The sequence below is a fragment of the Oratosquilla oratoria genome, chromosome 12, assembly GCF_046742065.1.
Source record: "Oratosquilla oratoria isolate Oo_2021 chromosome 12, ASM4674206v1, whole genome shotgun sequence".
NCBI classification, from domain to species: Eukaryota; Metazoa; Arthropoda; class Malacostraca; order Stomatopoda; family Squillidae; genus Oratosquilla; species Oratosquilla oratoria.
The window spans coordinates 31762180-31773917 of record NC_134788.1 but is presented as its reverse complement, the minus strand read 5'-3'; positions in this window follow the sequence as shown (position 1 = coordinate 31773917).

Here is an 11738-nt window from a genome sequence, read left to right as displayed (position 1 = left end):
AATACATGGTTGTGTCCATGCCTCAACATTTCAAATTTTTCTCATTGAAGTGCATATTGATTGTAGCTGCCCAAGTATACTCCGCAAAAGAGGTGAAAACTTTCTTATTAAAAACAAACCAAACAAGTGCCGTCACCATCTGTTTTCTCCTGGCTTTTCTTTCAGTATTTTCTATCAATCTATCTGTACCCCTTACCTTCAGCTACAAAATAGATGAATAGACAAATAAACCAAATGAATCAATAAATAGACAAATAATAAAAAACACAATCTTAATTAAATTAACACTTAAAATTTGCACCACGTCATGTATAAAATAACGATACTGTGCAATATACCCTTATACTCTATTAACTTCTTCAGCCATTTGGCAATCATTCCCACTGTTAGTCTGTACATTCTCTATTTATGGAATATATACATATACATATATATCCAATATATACATATACATATATATCCAATATATACATATACATATATATCCAATATATACATATACATATATATATATTGTCAGTGTATTTGGGCAGGAGTTTTTTCTCTAATGCATGTTTCATTAAAAGTGATGGCTAGTTGTGCATTAATAATTTTCTTAAAGGTATTTTCCATATACCTTATTATGGATTTGTGTTCCTTAGGAAAGAAATTTATGACTTGGCTGTATGTATGTAGTCATATTAGCTAGATCGCGATTTCGGGTTTAAGACCCTTCTTCAGTAGCTATAGGGATAAGAATTAATCCGATGAGTCTAGTTAAAGATATAAGTTTTATACTAGAGTTCCTTTACTTGTTAATCACTGGTGGGGGGGGGGGTTCACCTGGTATTACGGGCAGGGACGAAATGTCACGTGCGCTAGGGAGCCTCCGGGTTCGTGTTGTGGCGGAATGTGGCATGCTTATGGTTATAGCGTTTTGTCTCGTAGTTGGACGAGTGGCGTTTTGTCTCGTATTGGCGTTTGTGGTGTTATGTCTCATGTTTGTATTTGTAACGGTTTGTCTCATGCTTGGAAGGGCTCTAAGGTCTTCTGCTTGTACATTTAGGTTTGGGCTCAACTCTTTAATATACAACGCTTCTAAAATTGGGAGGCGTCTATCGTCAGTACATAAATCCAAGATCTCGGTGTTTTTCTCTAGTGTCTCTCTTGCTAGTGTTATGCCATGAGCTTCTCTTAAGTGATTTTTAGGGGCTCCAGATGTCAGGTGGTATGAGAGGCGACGGGATAACCTCATTGTCGTCATGCCAATATAGGTGAGGGAGGGCTTCACAGTTCCCTCGTGTACACGTCAACCTATAGATGACATGTGATTTCTGAAGTTTCCTTTCTCTCTTGTTGGGGGCTGTTTCTAATAAGGAGGTGGCTAGTTTTCTTAGTTTTATAATAAATCACTAGGTTTAGTATTTTTTCTGGATTGACTGGTTTAATGTTTCTTTTTATAATTTGTTTCATAATGCGTTCATCTTCTTTATAAGCTGACGAAAAAATGGATTTATGATATATGTTGATTTTCTCTTTATTTTGGTTATTATTGTTGTTTTTATGCCAGCCGTCCATTATTTTCTTTGTTTGAAGATTGATCTCTTTTTCACTGACTTTTTCACTATTACGACTTAACATGTCTGTTATTGGTTATATATAGACTATTGTTAAGAGGACCACAATGAAAATAGGTGTTATATGCTTTCTTGTTCCACCGTCGCAATTCTTATACATTGTATATCTCTATAAATGTGCATTTGATTGCATATATGTTGAGACATTCTGACAGGTTGACGTAAGCGGAGTAGGAAACACAGGAGTCTTACTCTTGAGTTTATTCCTGACTAGTCAGGAATAAACTCAAGACTATGACTCCTGTGTTTCCTACTCCGCTTACGATTGCATATATATATATATATATACATTTCTATATATATATATATATACATATATGCATATATACATATCAATATATATATGTATATGCATATATCACTTGTTTGCGAAAACGTCATAACTCAAAAAACTGAATTTTTGAGTTATCTATACAGACATATTCATCTTCAAACACGGATTTTTTTGGTAACAGTGTCATATCTGTAGCTCAAAAATTGACCGCTAGGGAGTGCTAAATGTCCCAACGACATAACCTTACATGTTCCAACTTGTTCCAACAAATATTTTAGACTTAGTAAAGATTATGCTTGTTTCAACTTCTATAAACTTTAGAGGCGTATTTGATGCTCCAATTTTTTTTCTTCACCTATGGTGTTTGAGGGCTTTTTATAATATTCAGAGCGTTTTGAATCTTTAAAATGCCTCTCCTGAAAAATTCGATATTTTGAGTTATGACGACGTTTTCGCAAACAAGCGATATATATATATATATATATATATACATATATGTATATATATATTTATATATATATATATATATATTCATCTTATCCACATTACCTTTTCCATCTTAATTCCTCGCAAGCATGATCAAGATCAACAAAGGGCTCGATGGAAACACGTTCGGAAACTGATACACCGTTGGACTAGGACTCTAACCTAGCTGATATGTGTCAGGTGGACAGTGATTTAACCCATAGCGCCATAAAGAATATAAGGGGAGCACAATTTCTTATATATGTATGCTTGAGTTACACACACACACATACACATACATACAATTGTAAAAGAAGGGAGCAGGTTTTCGGTAATACATATGGAATTAAGAACGACAGCATCGTTGTTGTTATTCAGTTTTTCCCTCGTATTCTCGATTTTCCTAATTGGAGATTTGCCATTAACCGGGTGAATTGAAATTAAATCACTGTATTCTTCCATTTATTTTCATTATTTGAGCTCAACGTTTCGTCTTAATGAAGACACTTTCAAGAGTAAGCTGAATTAACAAAAAATACATAATTACAGTAATGGTGACAATTGTGTACAAGAACAATACTAGTAAATTATATGAGGGATACAATATAAATGGAAATAGATACAACTGTACAAGAACATAAAATTCAACAGAAGACTTACAATATGTTTTAAACATGCACAACTTGTAGGAGGGCTCGCCTAAATGGGGATTGGATGAAAATGAGACTACGTCTTCTGTAGCTATGTCGAGTGTGGTCGGGGACTTGTAGTCCTTTTGTACCATCGCACATAGCTCAGTTGCTAGCGTCTTGACTCCGTGATTATGCACGCACAGGTCAGGGTTCGGATCTTTTGGCAGAGCTTCTAAAATGTTCATATATATATATATATATATATATATATATATATATATATATATATATATATATATATATATATATTGAATAGGTAATGTACAGACTAACAGTAAGGCAGATGCGCAGGTCATCGCTTGATCTGAGAGGAATGGGGGTTCCCCAGGCTACGCCGAAGGGGTCAATTTAAAGTCGATAGACAATGCCCATCTCGTGTAGGGGAGATTGTCTCATAATGACCCAGGTACTTTGTCACAGGATAACCACAATAATACAGCAAAAGGCTAAATATAGAAATTCAGCTTCGTTGCTATATATATATATATATATATATATATATATATATATACATATATATATATATATATATATATATAAATATGTGTGTGTGTGTGTGTGTGTGTGTGTGTGTGTTTGTGTGTGTAACTCAAGCATACATATATAAGAAATTGTGCTCCCCTTATGTGTGTGTGTGTGTGTGTGTGTGTGTGTGTGTGTGTGTGTGTGTGTGTGTGTGTGTGTGTGTGTGTGTGTGTGAGAGAGAGAGAGAGAGAGAGAGAGAGAGAGAGAGAGAGAGGGGGGAGAGAGAGATAAGGATGGGGTGATTGGGGCGTAGAACAGGAGGGGAATGTCTGTTGAGCAAGGAAGGGAGAAGGCAGGAGATAAAGAGTCGGTGGAGAATGGCTCTGTATAGATGATACTCTAATGCTAGGAAAGGAGTGGTTATGTATGAATGGTATTTTGACGGAGCCCGAAGGGATTCCTCCACGTCTTCTTTTTCTGCATGAGGGAACGGAGAGGGGGTGGGGTCGCGGCCTTGCTGTGGATGTGGTGTGTTTTGTTCCATTGCGTTCGACAGGGGTAGGATACAATTATTACCCGTCATCCATGAGGAGCTAATAAGAGGGAGGTAGGAATGGTGAAGAGGAGTGGAATGGATGGGACTAGGCTACCTCCGTTGGCGCACGCGCGCGCACACACACAACTCAGCGGCGCAGTGGTAGCGTTCGTAACTGCTCTTACAGCGGCCCGAGTTTGAATTCCGCCCAGGGCTGAGATAATTTCAGTATTGCTGGGCTGCGAGCCGTTACTCCAACTCTCGTGGGCGGGGAGTTGTGTGTGTGTGTGTGTGTGTGTGTGTGTGTGTGTGTGTGTGTGTGTGTGTGTGTGTGTGTGTGTGTGTGAGGTCACAGTATTACCCATAGATCGGTCATACGTGAGCTCTGAGCTCTCTTCCGGGAGGGTAGTAGCTGTCGATCACGAGTCCAACACGTGATCCAAGACCATGGTGAATCACACACACACACACACACACACACACACACACACACACACACACACACACACACACACACACACACACACGGCCCCGTGGCGGATTGGTAAGGCACTGGCCTCACAAGCCGGAGAACCGGGGTTCGATTCCCCGGCCGGGCGGAGACAAGTTGGGTTTGTCTCCTTTCACGTGTAGCCCCTGTTCACCTAGCAGCGAATAGGTACGGGACGTTAGTCAAGGAGTTGTGACCTTGCATTCCCGGTGTGTGGAGTGTGAGTGGTCTCAGACCTACCCAGAGATCTGCTAATAATGAGCTCTGAGCTCACTGCCGTAGGGTGGTGTCTGGCTGTCTCGAAAAGAGGCTGCAGCAGATCCGAGGTGAATACACACACACACATGCAAAGTAGACCATTTGGAAAAAGAAACTAACAAAGCAGAGCGCTTTCGTATATTATATCTTGAGTGCAAAAAGTATCTTGTATAAATATACCATAAGATATAATTTTTGAACTGAAGATGTGATATACGAAAGCGCTCTGCTTCGTTAGTTTCTTTTTCCAAGTGGTCTACTTTGCATAAGTGAACACACGTACCCGTGTTCTTATTAGCACACACACACATATATATATATATATATATATATATATATATATATATATATATATATATATATGTGTGTGTGTGTGTGTGTGTGTGTGTGTGTGTGTGTGTGTGTGTTACTCCATCCTGCAGGGATGTGATTCTCTTTAATGATAATATAGGATAATATAGTTGTTGTAAAGTCTATATTCCTGGTAGGGAATAATGGTATCCTTCCATTATTTATACCTCAAGATAAAGATAACAAGCTTTCTCAGTTGTATTACTACTAAATTATGTAAATTCAGAAACCAGTTTTCCAATTTCACAAGTATAAGAGAGAGAGAGAGAGAGAGAGAGAGAGAGAGAGAGAGAGAGGTGGGGGGCTTCTTCATGATTATGCTGGCAGTTCATCTAGATTAACAGCGGCGGCGCCAGGAATTTTTAGTTGGGGAGGCTAAGGGGGAGCTGAGCAAATTTTTTGGGGGGCTAATAGTAATATGATAATACACATATATTATCCTCATTTCAGAAGGGGAGGGGGTTAATGGTAGGGCTAGCACTGATGGCTGACAAATCTTTAGCCCTGACAATTAAAAATTCCACTTAATAAAATTATTTCAATGAGTGTTTTAAATTTTCAATTTGCTCATTTCAGTTGGGGGGCTAATGGGGGGGCTGGCCACTTTTTGGGGGGGCTAAAGCCCCCCCCCCCCTGGCGCCGCCACTGTAGATTAATAATGAATGATGTTCTTCAATGTACATCGGGATTTCGCAAGGATCTCATTTTAATTATTGTCACCCCTTAATTTTTTTTAATACATATATATATTTTTTTGTTTTATTTATGCAATATATATTATGATATTTTAAATTATTTAGAATAATGATATGTAAAATTATATTAACAATTTAGTAATCTATAAAAATATATACACATAACTTCAATTTTGCATAGTAAATTTGAAGTATCAAAAACTGTAATTAATGTTTAATTGGATTCCAACGCGCACTCTTATCTACATATACAAACAATTACTTGTCACTATTTTTAGCTAGGGTTGCGAGTCCAGATTATGGCTATAACCCTATTATGTAATCTATTACTGAGCAGGATGCAATGTGTCTGTGGGCATATGTGTCGTATCCTAATGCGAGTCCAGAATGTGGCTATAATCTTAACATGTAAACTATTACTGAGCAGGATGCGATACATCCGTGGGTATATGAGTCTGATAATGCCTGCAGTACGCGGAGAGTCTAACGACGTACTCGGGTCCCGACGGTGCTCTGATACCTGCCGGCTAGGCTCTGACGTCACACATGCCCAGCCAAACAAAGACACGGACATGGCAGCACTAAATTTCTGCTATACGTCGCTAGCCAAGATATTTTGCATACGTATAACTAAAAATGTTTTTTACTCATCATTGGTAAAATCGAGTTCGTTATAAATATGATTATCAATACAAATAACGTTCATATTGGATATCGAAAATAAAAGGGGGGGGGGGAATCCTGAGTATTCGTTTCAGAGAATGGATTCGAGCACCAGCCTCGGTAATCGGATTCGTCAGCTCTCCTCGGGTCCAGTGTTCGGATCCTACCCAGCCCCATCAAATACTCTGAACTCGAACATTTAGTGCAAGCAGAATTTCATATTTTTCTTGCGTTTAGTCGCTTATTTTACAATGAATACACAGTTATGAAAATACAGTATATAAAATTGAGGACAACACAAAAAGCATTAGAAACTTAATTCCATTGTTGTCTTCTTAAAACAGTAATTCAGATGCATTTAAACAAGTAATGTAACGTAAACAGAACATGTTAAATCACAATAAGTGATTACTATAATAATCACAGACATGCCTTATTATGCAGAGAAAGAGAAAATAATGTATATTGTTAGCATAGATATCGCAAGTATTGGAGTAAACACAGAGGTTCCCTATGAAATTAACAATAAAACACAACTACAACAGCGAGAAGTGTACCAATTACTCTCAAAATTAGACAAGAAATAAAAAATGCATAGAAACAACTTGCTGTACCATTATCAAGATTCGAATATATTTTCAAATTCTAGGTCCTCACTCCGTTGCGATGTACTTTTACATACACATACATACGCACACACACACACACACAAAGATTTTTGGAGAAACTTACAATTTAATAAGAACAATCAAAGTGGCATTTACATACCTGGATGAAGAAATGGTGAAGAAAATTCTAACCACTCTGATAAGACCAAGATTGGAATATGCAGCAACGATGTGGTCACCAGGTACAAAAAAAAAAAAAAAAAAACTTGAAAGAATACAAGGAGCAATTACAAAATTGGCACCAACACTCTCAAAACTATCATATGAAGAGAGACTAGCAAAACTTGAACTGCAGACACTAGAGCAAAGAAGAGAGAGAGGAGATTTGATAGCTATTTACAGAATCATGAAAGGCATAGAAATTATTGATAGAGAGAATCTGATAAAATGGGATGATAGAAATACAAGAGGGCACAGAGAGAAAATCAAGAAAGACAGCTATAGAAGAGATGATAGAAATACAAGAGGGCACGGAAAGAAAATCAAGAAAGACAGCTATAGAAGAGATCTGAAAAAGAACAGCTTTCCTCACAGAGTAATAGACAGTTGGAACAAGTTAGATGAGAAAGTGGTGTGTGCAAAAACAATACATGAATTTAAAATTAGTTTAGATAAAATGAGATATGAAGACGGGATACCACGAGTATAGCTCCCCTTCCCCTAAAATACAACTAGGTAAATACACACACACACACACACACACACACACACACACACACACACACACACACACACACACACACACACACACACACACACACACACACACATATATATATATATATATATATATATATATATATATATATATATATATATATATATATATATATATATATATATATATATATATATATACTGTTAGCAGTTGCTAAGGAATGTGAGTATACATAAATCAGTGTTGATAAATTGGGAATCAAGCCTAATGGCCGCAAATTCACAGGGAGACTACGTACCAACAAATTTCAAGTTTTTAAGCTTCGTCACATGAAAGTGGTATATAATAAATTGTTAATCCTTGTTTTTTTTTCAATATTTTTACGAATGACTGCGCTCCATTGGAGTCTCTAATTGTGAAGAACTGTGTAAAATCACTGTGGCCTGACTTGGTATAACCATTTGACTACGTTATCAGTCAAAATTCGACACAACAGTATCCATAATTTATACCACAAAATGCAAACCTTCTCTGTTGTATTACTGCTATATTCTGTAGTTTAAGAATCCAGTTTTTTCAAAGAGAAAATACTTTCAAAAGGAAATCAGTCGAACAATTGGTGGGAAGAAATTTTGGTATGTGTGATCTTAGCGCTATTAACAAATTGCCACATATGATGAACTCTCCATCCCTTGTACGCATAAGCTAAAAATCATGTCACTTTAAAATGGGCTGGTGCATCAGCGTCTTTTTTTCTTGTGGTTTGCAAAGCTGGAACTCTTTTGGACAACCTGCTGCAGTGGTTCTCAAACTATGGGTCGCAAGGACACGGAAAATCCTCACGTTTTCAGAGTATTTCAAATACTTGACTAATTAACTTAGTTTGTTCCGAAGAATACAAACTCTACGGTACTCCTTACCACAGGATACTTCGCTTCCGAAGCGTAAGTTTTCTACCGCTTAACACACCGTGCAGACCCCTCCTACGACGACGACGACGACGATGTCCACAGCGCCGTAGGGGAGGGGACAAGCTCCCTATCCCCTCACGATTCCCAGTCGGAATCCCCGATGGTGGTTAAACCTTCCTTCTCAGACATCCTCGCGAGAGTTCGGAGGGCGAATCGGCTGGACCCCCAAAAGAAGAGGAAGCCACATTCGAGTCTGAAATCTTCAAGACGGGCAATTCTCAGAAAGCGAAGCCTCCTCCAATCCACCTTCCATGGAGTACGCAGACGATAAGAGCCATGACCCAGGCCTCCGACGCCCTCGCAAAAAAGGACAACCGAGAAAGCGCGTTGGCTTTCGGTTCCAGTAGAACACCAAAAACGCCTCTACACCCCATCGGGGACAAACCTCAGGGAAGCCTCGATTCCGGTGAGCCGCAAGCGACCTCATCCGGGAAAAATCTCGTACAGGAGCGGTAGCTAGAGGTGGCCGGAGGCGCATGTCCGTCTACGCTAACCGTCCTAGTTGAAGGAATAGAGGACAACTTAGCCTGAGAATGACTCGAGGTGGACGTTGTACAACTTTCCTGTCTACTACGCTTTGGAGGAGGGAGAGAATTGCTCGTCTCCTCTGAAGCCGTAGTCTGCCTTCTCTAGTTTTTGGGAGGTGAAAGTGGAAGCCATTTCCTATGCTTGCGCACCTTTTTCCCTGCATGCACTTTCCTGTGAACATGAAAGTACACGGACCACTGACTATCATCCCACTGAATGTACGTCTCACACGGGAATGAAGGTGAACACTTGAGAGCTCTACACCTGATACACCAAATACACGCGTTCAGACTATGGTCCGGATCCTCCTAGAGAAGGGTTTTCCCAGAGAAGTGGCGGAAGACATGTCCGCTCCTATTCGCTCTTCCTCAGCTAACCTTTATCAAGGGAAATGGAATGCTTTTACAGAATGGCGCCACTCCCGGACTATAGTCCCAGATCAAGCCACCATTCCTGAGATTGCCTCCTTTTTCCACTTCCTCCGGAAATCCAAGAAGATCTCCCTCTCGGCAGTGCAGGGATACAGGGCAGCGCTAAATCAGGTGTTTTCTCTGAAGGGCATGGATCTAGCCCTGTCACCAGAAATTTCCATGCTCTTCAGACATTTCAGGAAATCGTGCCCCCCCCCCCCACGGATTGCCCTAGAGCAAAAGCCCATGGCCTTAGGGCAATAGGGACCTCCCTAGTCTTCCGGAAGAATCTGTCGGTCAACCAGGTCCTTCAAGCAGGTATATGGAAGTCCCAGACTACGTTCACTTCCTTTTACCTCAAAGAAGTCATGTGGGAATCTTTAGGGAACTTCTCTTTGGGCCCCATAGTGGCCGCCCAAGAAGTCCTGAGATGACATACCCCTCCCCAATAGCACACAGCCGACCCTGACAACTCATCCAGGTTCTGGCTCAGGAAAACATGGTGATACCTACCCAAAGTCCTTCTCATACTCCTACATTCCCTTACCTCACCGAGGGCTCTCAAGCATTCCAAGGGAATCAATTCAAGCCCTTCAGGTGGTACAAAGTGAGTATACCCTGTCTGTCTCCACTCCTGGGAACAGAACTAGGTGCCTTTAAAACTTTAGGGGGAATGTATAAAGGTCTGGGCAACGTAGGTCTTAGCACACAAATTTTTCCTTACGGAGGTTTCCCAGGCTAGATAACTACTTCCTTCCCTCCTAAGTCCGAGTCTCCTATTGTAAGGAGTACCGAAGAGTTTGTATTCTTCGGAACAAATGTAATTTTCGCAGGAAAATTAATTTTTCCCTGATACAAACCTGAGGTACTCCTTACCTTTAATGGCCCTCCTCAGCCACCCCTCTAATAGTTCCTTCTCCCTTGCCTGTCAAACCTTGTGATTAATTTCATATCTGGTTCAGAGAATGGGATGTGTGCTAGACTTGTGGGGGAGGGCATGCCCCAGTGGGGGCCCCTTACCGAGGATAACTGTTGCCCAGACCCACGGAGTGAGGTGTTTTTAAAACAACACACAGTGTTTAACAGTAGAAAACTTACGCTTCGCGAAGTATCCTATGGTAAGGAGTACCTCAGGTTTGTATCAGGGAAAAATTAACTTTCCTGCGAAAATTACATTTTCTGAAGGAAATGCAGTGCCATGGATTCTGTTGATTTAGTTTTGTTTAAAAAAAAAAAAAAAAAGCTCTACACTTTTTTTTTTTTTTTTCAAAAAGGAAAAACACTGTCCATTTCGTTTCTCTTTAATTTATTGTGGGTGGCAAAGGATTGAAATGTTCCAAATAGGGTCGCTCAAGAAAAAGTTTGAGAACCACTGACCTAGCGCATTGGCATTGTGACCACGGGATCGGCAGGTCGATTCTTGCTCGGGCTTGTCAGCTCATGTTTACTTGGGGAAGATCATTGTCATGGCACCAACGCATAGACAACCTTCCAGCAGATATACCCCTCAAACAAATAATGGAGGAGGCCCCAATAATAGCGAGGCTAAAATCAAGAAAACCTTTCTTTAAAACAAAAAACAAAAATTTCAACCTAAAAGAAGCCTGGCAAGAAGAATGGGCAAGGAAACTACCCACTGGGGGAAACTTAGTAACTGACCCAACCGAAATACTACCTGGATTTTCCAACCTAACCAGAAGAGAATGGACACAAGCCAACAGGCTGATATCACAACAAGGCAAAACAGCCGTTAACCTGCATCGCTGGGGCTACAAAGACTCCCCAATGTGCCCATCTTGTCATAACACACCCCAAGATACAGACCATCTTGTACTGCACTGCCCAATCACAGCAGTGCCAGGGGGTTACCAGACTATCTATGAAGCAAATCAAACATTCATAGACTGGCTAGCAAATACAAAGTTGGAGGTGTAAGAAAGCCATACGATACTACTACTACTACTGTCATGGCTGGGCACCACGGTCGGTGGGAGAGTTG